General features: G+C 38.5%; 1 non-coding gene across 1 annotated transcript; it reads left to right on the top strand.

Annotated features, from left to right (window-relative positions):
• Positions 1–9,711: 9,711 nt before the first annotated feature.
• On the top strand, positions 9,712–9,846 carry LOC111753822 (small nucleolar RNA SNORA2/SNORA34 family). Its single transcript, XR_002788597.1, has one exon. It is a non-coding gene; the product is annotated as a small nucleolar RNA SNORA2/SNORA34 family (small nucleolar RNA).
• The last annotated feature ends 5,523 nt before the right edge of the window (positions 9,847–15,369 follow it).

Consider the following 15,369-nt stretch of genomic DNA (forward strand, 5'->3'; position numbering starts at 1 on the left):
GAAGAGTTAGTTCTTTGAAAGAATAAACAAGATTGATAAATCCTCAGCCAAAACCGGTATCAATGCAATTACAAATGTAAAACGCAAAATCACAACCAACACTGCGAAAACCAGAGGACTATAAGAAAGTGCCCCAAAAATGTACATTCCAATAAAATGGAGAACCTAGACGAAACAGAGAAATTCTAAACATGAGTTATCACTATTGAACTAAAAAGATATTAAAAACCCTGAACAGAAAAAGAACAGATAATGAAATTGAAGCAGTAATAAAAAGTTATCAACAATATAAAAAAGGAAACACACAATAAATAAATAAAACCTCCACCAACAAAGATTAGCCCAGGACCCGATGGATTCACCATTGAATTCCATGAGAACTTCAGAAAAAAAATCTAACATTAATACCCCTCAACTCTTTAATGAAATAGAAAGGGAAGGAGTACAGCTAAACTATTTCCTGTAATCTAGAATTACCCTGATACCAAAATTGCACAAAGAATTAATAAGAGAACTATGATCACATATACAAAAATTCTCAACAACATACAGGCAAGCAGAATGTGACAAGCCACTGAAAAGATCATGCATCATCACCAAACAGGCTTTCGTCCAGGGATGCAAAGATGGTTCAATGTTTACAAATCAACAAATTCGATACATCACATAGAGAAGTGAGGACAAAAATAACATGGTCATCTCAACAGACACTGTAAAAGCCTTTGACAAAATCCAACATCCATTCATGATAAAATTTTACGTTATTTAATTTTTAATTTTTTTTTTTTTGGTCTTTTTGAGACAGGATCTCACTATGCAGTTCAAGCAGGCCTTGGGCTCATTTTGTAGCCCAGGCTGGTCTCAAACTTGCAACGATGCGCCTGCCTCAGCCTCCCGAGTGCTGGGATTACAGGAGTGCACCACCACGCACCACCACGCAGTGCACCATGATAAAATTTTAAAAACTGACAAAAGCCATTTATGACAACTTCAATGCCAACATCACAGTGAATGGGGCAAAACAAAAAGCTTATCTCTAAAATCAGGAAGAAAACAAGCGTTCCACTCCCATCACTCTTGTTCAATAGACTAGTACTTGATACTTTAGCCAGAGAGTTCAAGCAAGAAAAAGAAATAAAAGGAACATGTATGGAGAGGACAAAGTGACACTATCCTTTTTCACATAGGACAAGATCCCTTATATAAGACACCCAAAAAATTCTACCAAAAGACTCCTAGAACTAATAAATTTAGTAAGGTAGTAGGATATAAAATCAACACACAAAAATCAATAGCATCCCTCTACACCAATAATGAACCCATCGAGAAAGAAATTAGAAAAACAATACCATTTATAATAGTTTCCAAAAAATTAAATGTTTAGGAGTCAATCTAAACAATGAAGTGAAAGACCTCTATAATGAAAACTAAAGTAGTCTGAAAAGGGAGATTGAAGGGGACATCAGAAAATGGAAAGATCTCTCCTGTTCCTGAGTAGGCAGAACCATTATAGTCAAAATGGCTACACTTCCAAAACTGATACATAAATTTGATACAATCCCAATCAAAATACCAATTGCATTCATCAGAGAGAAAAGCAATCCTAAAATTTATATGGAACCAGAAGAGACCCAAAATAGCAAAAGGAATCCTAAATAGCAAGGGCACAAAACAGGAGGCATCACAATCCCAGATTTGAAGCTATACTACAAAACTACAGTGCTAAAAACAGCATGATACTGGCACAGAACAGACACACAGATCAGTGGACTAGATCACAGGATGCAGAACAACCCCCAGACACTCAGAGCAGTCTGATCTTTGACAAAGAGGCTAAAAACATTCCCTAGAGCAATAGTGGCAAACTTATAGCACATGTGCCCCAGGGGGCTGTTTGTATCATTGAAAGCTCTAAAAGGTTCACTATCACTGCCCTGAAAGAAAGATAGCCTTGTTAGCAGATGGTGCTGGGAAAACCGGCTAGCCACAGGCAGTAACTAAATCTAAACCCATAATTCTCACCATGTGCTAAAGTAAAATCAAAACAAATCAAAGATCTAAAAAAAATTTTTGAGACAGGGTCTCACCATGCAGTCCAGGGTGATCTTGATCTCATTACGTAGCCCAGGCTGGTCTCCAACTTACAGCAATCTTCCTGCCTAAGCCTCCCAAGTTCTGGGGTTACAGATATGTACCACCACACCTGGAAAAGACCTAAATATTGGAACAAACAATCTGCTGGCAGATAATACAGGTAAAACTCTTGAAGACATAGGCAAAAACTTTTTGAACAGAACCTCGATAAACAAAAAGGATTAACAAATGGGATTTTGATATAATTAAAAAGTTTCTGCACAGCAACAAAAACAACCAACAGAGCAAAGAAACAACCTAAAGAGCAAAAAGCAAATTCTTTCCCATCTATTCTGTAGAGGACTAATATCTATATTTTATAAATAATTTTTAAAAATGGACCCTCCAAAATAAATGACTCAATAAAAAATGGATACTTGAAATGAATAAGCATTTCACGGAAAAAGTATAAATGGCTAATAAGTACATTAAAAAAATATTCAGCATCTGTAGCTATTAGAGAAACCCAAACGAAACAACACTGAGATTCTGCCTTACTCCAGAAAGAATGGCCACTGTCAAAAACTCAGAAAACAAGAAATGCTGGTGAAGTTGCAGGTAGAAATGTTATCTAGTACAACCACTATGGAAATCAGTGGATAGCATTAGAAACACACCAAAATTACAAAGCCCATTTGACCCAGCTATTCAGTGTATACGTACAGTACATTCCCAAAAGAGCTAAAGGCATCATGTCACAGTGATCCATGAACACTCATGTTTATAGCAGCCAAATTCATAAGAACTAAATCTTGGAAGCAGCCTATATGTCCATCCACAGATAAATGAATAAAGAAAATGTGGTATTATACACAAAGGAGAAATAAAGGAAGATTAATTTGAGTCATCTGTAAGAAAATGGATATGTAGGGCTGGGGATTTAGCTCAGCGGCATAAGCACCTGCCTTGCAAGTGTGTGGTCGTGAGTTTGATCCCTGGTACCGATTAAAAAAAAGGAAAAAAACAAAAAATAATCAAGAAAATGGATATAACTTGAGACTACATTAAGTGAAATAAATCAGATGCAGAAGTTTCAGTGTCACATGGTTTCTCTTATATGAGGAATTCAATGTATAAATAATTTAAAGACCAAAATAAAAGGTAGACAATAGAACACAGAGGTAGACCTTTTGCAGATGGGAAGGAATCTAAGGACAGAGGAAATGGAGCCAGGGTGAGAACAAAAAGAATGAAAAAGGACTGAATTGCAATATGTAGAGGTACCAACTCCCCAAGATGAATGTTGTGGTGAATTGGTAACTAATGGTCAACCTAAACACCACCTGGACTGAATCAGCGTGGTGCTGGTGAGGAGGGCCCACCTGAGGACTGTTGCCAACATGAAAGGAGACCTGCAGGGGAAGAAGCAGTGTTGTTGTTGTCGTTTGGTGCTGTTGGCTCTCCCGTTGCCGTGGGCTCTCCTGGAGGAGTCTGTCGAGCTTCTTTCCTGATGTAAGAACTCAGGTGTTCTCACTGTCAGAGGACTCGGGATCTTGTGGTCGCTGAGAATGGCTGCGGTTCACTTTGGGGAGCTCTGTCCTTACTTTGAGCCTCGCTTCCCGGCTCCGGAGGGGAAGATGTGCGCTGCTCAATCTCCAGGAAAGGCTTGTCACACTGGCTTCCTGATATAAACTTAGCTGTTATCGTCAGAGGAACCCAGGATCTCATTGTCACAGAGGATGCCTGTGGTACTTTTGGGGGAGCCCTGGTTCTTACTTTGAGCGTCTTTCTCTGCCTCAACTGCATAACCATCAGCCTACTGGCACAGATCCTTCATCCCACTGACATCCCACCAGACTGTCTAGATTCCACTGCTGACCTTTGGGCCTTCCCAGTGCAGACCCTTGATACATTGAGACTTCACTGTCGTGTGCTCTAGGCCTCCAGTTGGACTCACGGGAGGCATTGTCATGGGCTCTAGGTTTTCAGCTGACCTCGTGGAGGTTATTGCCATGGGATCCAGGCCCTTGGCTGGATTTTCTAGGTCTTCAGTGTGTGGACAGATTTCCTGCACTTTCTTTGTATTTGCCTCCTTGGGCGACCATTATAAATAATACCATAAATTATGTGTCCTGCATGTAATTGTTCTCCTTGCAATCCCTCACTACAGCAAATGTATCATGAACATGTACTAATAAAAATTTAAAAGAATGAAAGAAAATTGCATTGTAAATGAGTCTCACACATGGTGAGGAATAACACTGCCCTATGAAATAGAACCCAATTCAAATCTTGCCTCGACTACTCTGAGACTTGGAACAAGTTAAGAAACCACTCTGAGGTTGTTTTTGCACCTGTAAATCCAGAGAGTAACAGGCAGAGGAGAGGGTGAAGGGTGGAGAGAAGTGGGCAGAAGGAATGGGTGCGGCACCTCTTTTGTTTCTACTTTGGAAATGTAAGCACTTGCATGAAAACTTGCCATCTGAAGATGCTCTTCTGGTGGCAAGTCAGAAGTGGTTATACTGCAATAGACAGCTTGGTTCTATGTATTGCATTCTGCATAAATATTTAAATTATCTATCTTTTATTTCCTTTTCCTTTTTGTGACAGGGTCTCACTATGTATTTCAGGTAGGCCTTGAACTCACTTTGTAGCCCAGGCTGATCTCGTGGTGATCCTCCTGCCTCAGCCTCCTAAATGCTGGGATTACAGGCATGTGCCACCACACGCAGCTCAATCCATCTATTTCAAAAACACAGTGTGGTAGTACTATACACCAAGAAGACTGGCCAAACTCAGACAGAGTAATGGTAATAAGCACTGGCAAAGATATAGAACAACAGGAACTCTCAGTCATTACTTCTGGGAGAACAAACTGGTGCGGCCCCTGCAGGAAAAACTAGGTAGGAGCATAAAGTGAAAGGTATGCCATATGTCCCAGCAATATCCCCACAGACAGGTCACCTATGTTCCCAGGAACCAGCCATGGTGGACAACCTACCCGCCCAACAAGAGCAGAAGGTGCAAGTCATCTGGTTGTTGTTGTTGTTGTTGTTGTTGTTGTTTTTTGGTATTGGGGATCGAACTCACAACCTTGCACCTGCAAAGCAGGTGCTTATGCCGCTGAGCTAAATCTCTAGCCCCTGTAATAATCTGGTAACTGTTCAGCAATACACTACTACACAGCAAAGGAAAGGAGCTGCTGCCTTTGGGAACTTGAATGAATCTCGGAAGCACAACGTCGAAAGAAAAAAAGAAAAACGAAAAATTCACACTGTATATGATCCTGTTTATATAAATGTCAAGAACAAGCAAAACTAAGTAATAGTGTATAGAGATGTTTAACAGCTAGTAGCACAATAAAGACAAAGCACAAAGATGAGTGGCATACATGTCAGAACAGGGCTCCTACTTAGGATGACAGGAGGAGATTGTGACTGGAGAAAACATGGAGGCGAGGGTGTGTGGCCTGAATAGGAGGTAAGTATGTACTCACATCTCCACTATTATTTAAAATATATGTTGATGTTTTTGTACCTTTAGGTATATATGCCAACTTTCAAAATTGTAAAAAGTTTTGAAATGTTAAATATAGAGATTCAATAGCAAATTTGATATAACTGCAGAAAGTATTAATAAATCATGAAACAGAACTAAGGAAAGTATCCAGCACAGAGGCACAAAGAAGCAGAAAATCTGAAGTAGAAATAGAAAAGACAGCATGCGAAGGTCTAGCAAAACTCTCATCATCTTGCCACAGATAGATGACGAAGTATTGACAATATTTGGAGAGCTGGTCCCTCAAGAATGCTCACATACTAATGAAATACATGAATCCTCAAGTTCAAGAAGCCTAACAAATCCCAAGCAGGAAAAGCAAGCAGATATAAGCCTAGACATAAGATTCTTATTGACAGCAGCCAGAGGGAAAAAGTTGATTACCTTGAAAATCATGACTGTTAGACGACAAGTTGACTTCTCAATACCATCAGTGAGATCCAAGGGATAGGTGAATACTATCTTCAATATGCTGACAGAAAAACTGTTGGAGGGAAAAAAGGTCATAGTCAATAAATCCGAGATCAGAGTGTTTCAGACTTTTCAGGAATAGCATAAGGCATTAGAAGACAATCAAATAATGCCTTCAAAATTCTGAGGGAAAAATGATTTTCCAACCTAGAATGCTATACCCAAACCATCAATTGTGAGTTTAGAAAGGTTCTTTTTTTTTTGTGGAGCTGGGGTTACAGCTTGGGGCCTTCCACATAGTAAACTTGCATTCTAACACTGAACTCCAGCTCCAGCCTTAAATGTGAGTTTAAAGAGATTTTCAGACATGAGAGAACTCAATTTATCTCTTTTTTTAAAACAGATACTGCACCACCACAATCAGGAAAGTAAAAATGGGATCTCAAGCCAATAGAGAGGCCAACTGGCTGTCCAGGCCCTCTGCCTATCACCCTAGAGATGGTAGGCTTCAGGCCTGAACTGCAAATCAAGAAGCCCCAAGAGCGCTCCAGGGAATGAAACTACTAAAATGCTGGACCTCCTTGACCAAATGGATAGGAGAGGTACACAGCTGGGGCAGCACTGAATGAGCAAAAGCGGGCTTGGTTTACAAGTGTTAACTCCAAGGAAAAGAAAACAGTTGGGGAGACAAAGAAAAAAGAAATCACAGTAATTACTCAGTTGTGATTAGTGTTTCCGTGCACTCGATAACTACTGAACTCACTGTTACCGTATTGGAAAGATGGGGAAGAAGAGGTGTGCTGTTTGGGGAGGAGACATATGAGACAGCTACATCTTCATAATGACTTTGATTGTGAGAAGGCAACCAATAATTCCTAATATAGGGGGAAAAAAAGAAATGACATCATAAATAGATTACTTACAGAACTGCCAAGACCAAGAGCTAAAAAGGGTTGAAAGTAGTTGATGCTGTAGAGAGGACACTGGGTGGTCAGGGGCTGATGATTTTCACTTAATCAAGGTTGCAGAAGTACTTACGTCTTTGAACCAGGGGTTGGCAAATAATACCCTGAAGGCCACTGCCTATTTCTTTCTCTCTTTTTTCCTTTTTTTTTTTTTTGAGACAAGGTCTCACTATGCAGTTCAAACTGGCCTTGAACACACTGTGTAGCCCAAGCTAGTCTCAAACTCACAGTGATCCTCCTGCCTCAGCCTCCCAAGTACTGGGATTACAGACACATGCCACCGTGCCTGGCAACCCACAACGTATTTCTATATAGCCTTAGAACTAGCAAATGGTATTAATGCTTTTAAATTGAAAATAATCAAAAGTAGGCATAACTTTCACAAATGGGAGAATTATATCCCCTTTCACAAATGGGAAATTTAAATATCAGTGTTCATAAACCAAAGTTTATCAACACACAGCCACATTTCTTCATTTTCCTCTTGCTTATAGCTGCATGCATACTATGAGGAGGGCAAAAACACGTGTGGGAGTGATTAATGGTGAAAGAGACCATGTGGGCTAAAATACTGCCTGCCCATCAGTGCAAAGTTTGCTGTCTCTGCTTTAAGCTGACAAATGCAAGAACTAAATAATCTCTTAAACAGCAAGCTCTAAGTAGGGAAAATAAAAATTTGATTATGACTTATTCTAGGAGAGAGATATATATACAATATAAAGCTAAAAAAAAACCCTTCAAACTTCGGGGGGAAATATGCTAGTAAAAAATTTAAAGGTAACCACTAGAAGAACAAAAATCAGATACCTAACATCCAAATAACCAAAGGGTAAAAAAAGTGACACTTACTTAACTTAAAAAAGAATGAAAAAGGAAATTGAAGAGGATATTAGAAAATTGAAAGATATCCTTTGCTCTTGGGTAGGAAGAACTAATATAGTAAAAGTGGTCATACCTCCAAAAGTGTTATGTAGAGTTAATGCAATTCCAATCAAAATTCCAATAGCATAACTCATAGAATTAGAGAATCATAAAATTTGTCTGGAACCAGAAGAGACCCAGAATAGCAAAGGCAATCCTGGGCAACAAAGGTAAGACAGAGGGCATCACAATCCCTGGTTTGAAATTATACTATAAAGCTACTGTGATAAAAACAGCATTGTACTGGGAAAAAACACCCAAAATCAACGTAACAAATTAGAAGATGCAGAAACAACTGCAGACACACTAAGCCACCTTATCTTTGACTAAAGGGCCAAACACATTCACTGGAAGAAGGACAGCCTCTTTAATAAATGGTGCTGGAAAAACTGGCTCTGCACATGCCAAAGATTAAAACTGGACCCATATCTTTTTTTTTTTTTGTACCAGGGATCAAACTCACTACTTCACACTTGACAGGCAAGTGTTTGCACCGCTGAGCTAAATCTCTGGCCCCCTATCTTTCACCATACATTAAACTAAACAAAATGGATCAAAGATCTCAATATTAAAACAGAAACATTAAATATGCTGGAAGGTAGAGTAGGTAAAATTCTTGAAGACACTGGTGTAAGCAAAGACTTTATGAACAAAACCCCTATTGCACAGAAAATACCACAAAGAATGAACAACTGGGATCTCATTCTATTGAACATCTTTTGCACAGCAAGAGAAACCACCAACAGAGTGAAAGGACAGCCCACAGCATGGTAGAAAATGCTTACCAATTGTACCTCAGACCTCAAGAACATATAAAGAACTAAAAAAAAAAAAAAACCAGTCATCCAAGATTTAAAGACCCAATCCAAAAATGGGCATTTGAAATAAATACATACTTGTCAGATGAAGAAATAAAAACAGCAAATAAATATATCAAAAAATGTTCAACATCACTGTTCATTCAAGAGATGCAAGTTAAAACAACGTTGAGATTCCATCTCACTGTAGAAAAATGGCTAGTATGTAGAAACCTACCCATAACAAATGCGAGCTGGGCTGTGGGGAAAGAGGACCCCTCCGCCACGGTTGGTGGGAGTGCAACCACTGTGGAAATCAGTGTGGAGATTCCTCAAAACACTAGAATTTCAGGTCACATTTGACCCAGTTATTTCCCTTCTGGGTATCTTCCTGGAAGAATTAAAAATATCATACCACAGAGATGTGTTATGGACTATGTTTATAGCAGCACAATTTGTAAGAACTACATCTTGGAAACAACCTAAAGGAATGGATATAAAAGATGTGGTATTTTATACAATGGAGTAACTTAGCTATAAAGAAGGATAAACTGAAGACTTTTATAGGTAAATGGATGCAACTAGAGACCATACCAACTAAGAAAACCCCAAGTCATGACAAATTCACTGCCAAATTCTACAAGAATTTTAGAGACGATCTAATACAGATATTCCTTGATGAAATCAAAGGGAAGCAGTAGTCCTAAAGTCATGCCTGGAAATAAGCATCACCCCAATTGTAAAACCGTAAAAGGACCCAACCAATAAAGAGAACTACAGGCCAATCTCCCTAATGAGTTCAGATGCAAAAATTTTCAATAAGATACTGGTAAATAGAAAGCAGCAAAATCATAAAAAAGTTCATACACTGTGATTAAGTAGCAATCACCCAGGGATGGTGGAATGGTTCAACATATGCAAATCAATAAGGAGGTTTGCTGTGATTTTGAGGCCAGCCTGAACTGCAGAGTAAGACTCTGCCTCACTCTGCTGAATCAAGGCCAGCAGCTTCTTGACACTGTTAGTTTCAAGCAGGAGCCTAAAGAGATGTCTTTCTATGGTCTGTTGGCCATTTAAGAACTTGGGCAGTGAAATGGTCAATTCATTAGAAAAAAACAGCTTGAAGCCAGCCCTCCATCCTCTGGTGAGCAGCTGTGAGCATGGCAGGTTGCAGCGGCCCAGGAGGGGAGCCACCAGCATTTACTGAGACCCGTGCCATGCTGGGACCTGGAGCAATGGGAAACAAAGCAACCCCGGCCCCACCGCCATGAGCGGCTGTGAGTGTGGCAGGTTCTGGTGGCCCAGGACAGGAGCCTCCAGCATTTACTGGGACCTGAGCCATGCTAAAACCTGCAGCACCAGGAAACCAAGCAACTCCTCCTCCTCCTCTGCCTGTTTTGTTTTTTGAACTTCAATATACATGAAAGTATGGTCAGCTATTTTGAAGAGAACGAGAGACTCTGCAACAGCTATTAGTGACCTCCTTATTGTCTGGTTTTGAAGACCTAAAACACCTTCCTCATTCTGTTCAGATCAGTTTTATACTATGCTGTTTTGTATGAATTCTCTGTATGCGTGCAAAGACATGGACAACTATTTGGAAGAAAACAAGAGACAATATGATAGATAGTGAAGATCTCAGGTTGTCTAGCTTTGAAATTTATATCTCTTACATTGCTTTCTTATGTCCTATTTTGTTCTGTTATGTTGTGTAATTTTACCCCCTTTAAAATAAAAAAAAAGATTGCCTCAAAAAGACAAAGATAAGAAGAAGAGGAGGAGGAGGAGAAAGAAAGAAGAACATCATATTACAGTGATTCATACACACGCATGTTTATGGCAGCATAATTCACAATGGCTGAATCTTGGAAGTGACCTATCCATCCACAGATGAATGGATAAAGAAAATGTGATATTACATCAGTGGTGTACTACTCTCCCACAAACAAAGGTAAACTAGAATGATTATATGAGAAACTCGAAGTACAGGTAAACTGCAAAATAAAAGAAAGATAAGAGACAGAATATTATTATAATACAGCATGACCAATATATCTAACAGTATACCTTGATATAATAAAAATTTTATGTATTTTATATGTTTTTTTGGTCTGTGAGTCTGGCTGTTAATCTGTGTTTATAATAATCAGCTTGATAGAGACATAAATAAATCTCATGCTGGTGAAAAAAGATGTCTTATGTACATGTATCAATTCCCCACAATAAAGGTAATCATTATGTATTGCAAGCATGTAGTAAAAAAAGTTAAAATTAAGAAAGATATTTATAGCTGTGAATGTCCACACTGAAAAAACAGAGCAGCCTCAAATAGATAACCTAATGATGCACATCAAGGTCCTAGAAAAAATAAGAACAATCCAAATCCAAAGCTAGTACAAAGAAGAAAATTATAAAGATTGGAGCAGAAATTAATGCAATTGAGATTTAAAAAACAATACAAAGTCACCGAATTGAAAAGCTGGGTCTTCAAAAGAATAGACAAACCCTTATGCAATTTTACCAAAAAAGGAACCAAAGACTCATATCGACACAACTAGAAACAAAAAAGACTAAATTACAATAGACACCAGTGAAATCCAGAAGATTATTAGTACTTTAAAAACCTGTACTCCAATAAATTGGGGAATCCAAAAGAAAAGGGTAGTCCTAGATCCATATAAATTGCCAAAATGAATTAAGAAGATATAAACACCCTGCATAATCCAGTAACAGGTAAGGAAATTGAAGCAGTACTAAAAATTCCACCAATTAAGAAAAGCCCATGATCTGATGAATTCACCACTGAATTCTGTGAGAGCTTCAGGGAAGATCTAATACAAATACTCTGCAAACTCTTTAACGGAACTGAGAAGGAAGGAGTACCACTAAACTCACTCCTAGAAGCTAGTGTTAACTTGATTCCAAAATAAGACAAAGACTCAACTGAAATAAAAAACTTCAGGCCAATCTCTTTCATGAGCAAAATGCAAAAGTCCTCAACAAGACATTGGCAGACAGAGTTTAGCATATCATCCAAGAGATCATACATCATGAGCAACTAGGTTTCTTCTGCGGCAGGGATGATTCAACATACAAAAAACAATGAATACAATCCACTGCATAAACAGAAGCAAGGAAAAAAATCAGCGATCATCTCAATAGATGCACAAAAATCCTTTAACAAAATCCAAAATCTATTCACAAAAAAAACCTGACAAAGATAGGTATATGAGGATCTCACTTCAAACTGGTAGAGCCATTTATGATAACCCACTGCTGTCATCGCACTAAATGGGAAAAACCTGAAAGCTTTCCTCTAAAGTCAGGAACAAGACTAGCACATCCACTCTCAGCATTCCTGTTCAATACAGTAGTTGAAAATTCAGCCAGACCCTCCAGTCAAGACAAAAAATAAATCAAACTAGTTTTTATGTAGAAGACCCACAGAATTCCACCAAAAGACTCCTAGAACTAATGAACAAAACCCAGCAAGGCAGCAGAATATAAATTCAACGTCAAAAAATCAATACTGTTGGGGCTGGGGATTTAGCTCAGCGGCATAAGCACCTGCCTTGCAAGCAGATGGTCGTTAGTTCGATCCCCGGTACCGATAAAAAATATCAATACTTTTCCTGTATAACAATAATGCACCTAAGAAAAGAAATTATGAAAACAATACTGTTCACAATAGCTTCAGAAAAAGTAAATACTTAGAAATTAACCTAATAAGGGAAGTGTAAGACTTCTATAACAAAACTATAGTATTCTGAAAAAGACAAATAGAGGAGGACATCAGAAAATGGAGAGATATCCTGTGCTCCTGGATAGGCAGAGCCAATATTATCAAATGGCCATATTACCAAAACCGATATGTAGGTGTAACACACACTTCGTCAAAATACTGACAGCATCCCGCACAGAACTCGAGAAAACAATCCTAAAAGTCAACGTGAAACCAGAAGAGACGCAGAGTAGCAAAAGTGATGCTGAGCAAACCTGGAGGCCTCACAATCCCAGGCTTCAAGTCATACTACAAAGCCATGGTGATTTAAGAAAGTATGGTACTGCCACAGAGACAGACATGTGGCTCAGTGGGACAGAATAGAGGCTGCAGAAATGACAGGCACATGTTAATTAAAAGGCTTCTGCACAGCAAAGGAAATGACCAACAGAATGAAGAGACAACCTACAAAATGGAAAAAAAATTTCCCCAAATCCCAGCACTCAAGAGGCTGAGACAGGAGGACCACTGCAAGTTCAAGCTCAGCCTAAACTGTCAAGCGAGAACCTGTCTAAAAAACAAACAAACAAAAAAACAAAAATAAGCTGAGGCAAGAGGATCACCACGAAGGGGCTGGGGATTTAGCTCAGCAGCATAAGCGCCTGCCTTGTAAACAGGCAGTCATGAGTTCGATCTCCCCGGTACCGATAAAAAGGAAAAAGACAAAAAACGAGGATCACCACGAGTTCAGGGCCAGTCTGGGCTACACAGCAAGACCTTGTCTCAAAAACAAACAAACAACTAAAAAACCCCACAAAACAAAAAAATTTTTCAAATAACTAATGTCCAGATTATATAAAGAATTCAAGCAGGGTGTGGTGGCACATGCTTGTAATCCCAGTACTCAAGAGGCTGAGGCAGGAGTATCTCCATGAGTTCAAAGCCAGCCTGGACTACACAGTGAAATCTTGTCTAAAAAAAAAATTAGACCTCCACCATAAAAGACTCAATCAAAAGAGAGTACCTAAAATAAATAGCCACCTCTCAGAAAAAAAAGTACAAATAGCTGTTAGGTGCGTGAAAAGTGTTTTAGCATTTCTGGCCATTACAGAAGAGCAAATTAAAACAACAATGAGGGCTGGGGATTTAGCTCAGCAGCATAAGCACCTTCCTTGCAAGTGCACAGTCGTGAGTTCGATCCCCAGTACCGATTAAAAAAAAAAAAAAAAGCAAAACAACGCTGAGAGTCCATCTTCTTCCAGAAAGAATGGCCATCATCACAAACTCAACAAACCAAGAAACACTGGTAAATCTGTGGGGCAAAGGTGCCTTTCTCCATTATTGGTGGGAGTTTAAGTTAACACAACCATTATAGTGATCACTGTGACTTCCCAAAAAACTAAAAATAGAAATTCCATTGAGCCAGCTGTTCCCCTTCTAAGCATGTCTATGAAAGAACTAAAGACATCATAAGACAGTGATACAAGCACACCCACATTCATAGCAGCCCACTCACAGATAGACAGGTAAAGAAATGTGTAGCTGGGACCAGGGATTTAGCTCAGCAGGCACAGAACCTGCCTGGCAAGTGCGAGGTCATCAGTTTGATCCCCCACACCAAAAAATAAATAAATAAATAAAATTTTAAAAATAGAAATGTGATGTTTACACACAATGGAGCACTACTCAAGCATAAAAGGTGAATTTTAGTCATTCAGTAAGAAAATGGATCCATCTCAAGACCTTAACATTAAGTGAAATAAATCAGATATACAAACTTAAATAATGGGTGGTTTCTCTTAAATTGGAAACTCAAAGTACAAATAATCTAAATAGCAAAATGAAAGACAGATAATAGAAAACAAAGAAATAAGCATTTTGCAAATGGCAAGGGGACCAACAGATGGAGGGAAGGGAAAGGACAAGAGGAAAGGGGATGACAAAAGAACCAAGACTTGTTACATCACCATACCGGACTCATCATGATGAACGTAAGCATTGTTTCCCACAGCCAAAAGTTTTTAAAAACCAAAGGGAAAGAAAGGAAGAAGAAAAATAAGACATAAGGATAAATAGAAAATAGAAAATAAGAGGCCATTAACATGTATTAATGCCTATATATCAGGTTGTTTGGGAAATGTCTCAATTTTTTTATTTTATGGAAAAAGGTAAAACAAAATTTCATAACAAAATAATAGGAGAATAATAGTTAATACATTACTTGTTGCTATCTTTAAAGTAGTTGCTCCAGGTACAAGACATGGGCACAGAAATCTTTCCAATCAAAAAAAAATTCCCCAATCAATATTAACACAAGCCTTCTTTTTGTTGTTGTTGTTTTTTTTTTTTTATCGGTACCAGGGATTGAACTCACGACTGCCTGCTTGCAAGGCAGGCGCTTATGCCACTGAGCTAAATAACAAGCCCCAAGCCTTCTTTTTTAATAAACTAAGAGACAACAATAGTTCCACCCATCTACATACTAACCTATATGTTCCATGAAATCACAATAAAATATTGATCTGGAATTTGTTAAGAATCTTAAATTAGGCCAGGGATTTAGCTCAGATACATAAACACCTGCCTTGCAAGTGTGAGGTCATGAGTTTGATCCCCAGTACCAAGAATCTTAAGTTAACTCATTCCAAATAGAAATACATTTTTTAAAAAATACTAAGAAGGGTCCTGGGAAAATGGGCTACTTGGAAAATAGTAGTTTTAAGTACTATTTTGCCTTATACATAATAATGAATTCCAGACAAAATCAAAAACAGCACCTAAGAGATAGAACTACAAAAACATTAAAAGGAAACAAAATATTTTTTCTCAGTAAGAGTCAAACAAAAATGTTGTAAGGAAAATATTTATATACTTATCAAAAATTCTTATAGCGTTCTGTATGGTGAAAACACCCCCAAAGTTA

The sequence above is a fragment of the Cavia porcellus genome, unplaced genomic scaffold (genome assembly GCF_034190915.1).
Source record: "Cavia porcellus strain 051 isolate PalLab524CR breed Dunkin Hartley unplaced genomic scaffold, mCavPor4.1 scaffold_3, whole genome shotgun sequence".
NCBI lineage: Eukaryota > Metazoa > Chordata > Mammalia > Rodentia > Caviidae > Cavia > Cavia porcellus.